Here is a 557-nt window from a genome sequence, read left to right as displayed (position 1 = left end):
GCTAGACGCCCTCTTTTTTAGTATATAAGCCGGAGATAGATTGAAGAGAAATAACTGATAATTGAGTCAAGTGAACAGTAGGCACCGTAATTAAAGTGTGTGAATCGCTATGAATTATAGCGTGTGTTTATGAAAGTAGTTAAGTTAAAGTGACTGTGAAAATTCTGTGTATTGCAAAGTTGTATCGAGAAAGAATAAACTAGTTTTAATTAAGAAAGGACCTGTATCGCTGAAGTTTCTCGGAAAGAATTTCTAAGGGAAATTAACAAACAAGCAGATACGCAACAATATACTACGATTGTTACAGACGGTTATTTCCTCATTTAATAAGATAATTTAGAGAATAGATCTTTATTTTTTATTGCGCCAAATTTTCAACGCCTTATCGTTCATAGATTAATGGTGTCTAGAAATGCTTATCCTTTCAAAAAATATTTAACATTCAGAACTTCCTTTGCTGTTTTTTAAGTTGTAAAAGTTTTGTTTGTTTATTTCTTGTTATGCACAAAGTTACACACTCAGCTATCTTTGGACACATGGATAAGATTTTCAAGGAA

This window comes from Limulus polyphemus, unplaced genomic scaffold (assembly GCF_000517525.1).
Source record: "Limulus polyphemus unplaced genomic scaffold, Limulus_polyphemus-2.1.2 Scaffold21, whole genome shotgun sequence".
Taxonomy (NCBI): Eukaryota; Metazoa; Arthropoda; class Merostomata; order Xiphosura; family Limulidae; genus Limulus; species Limulus polyphemus.
This window is presented reverse-complemented; position numbering follows the sequence as displayed.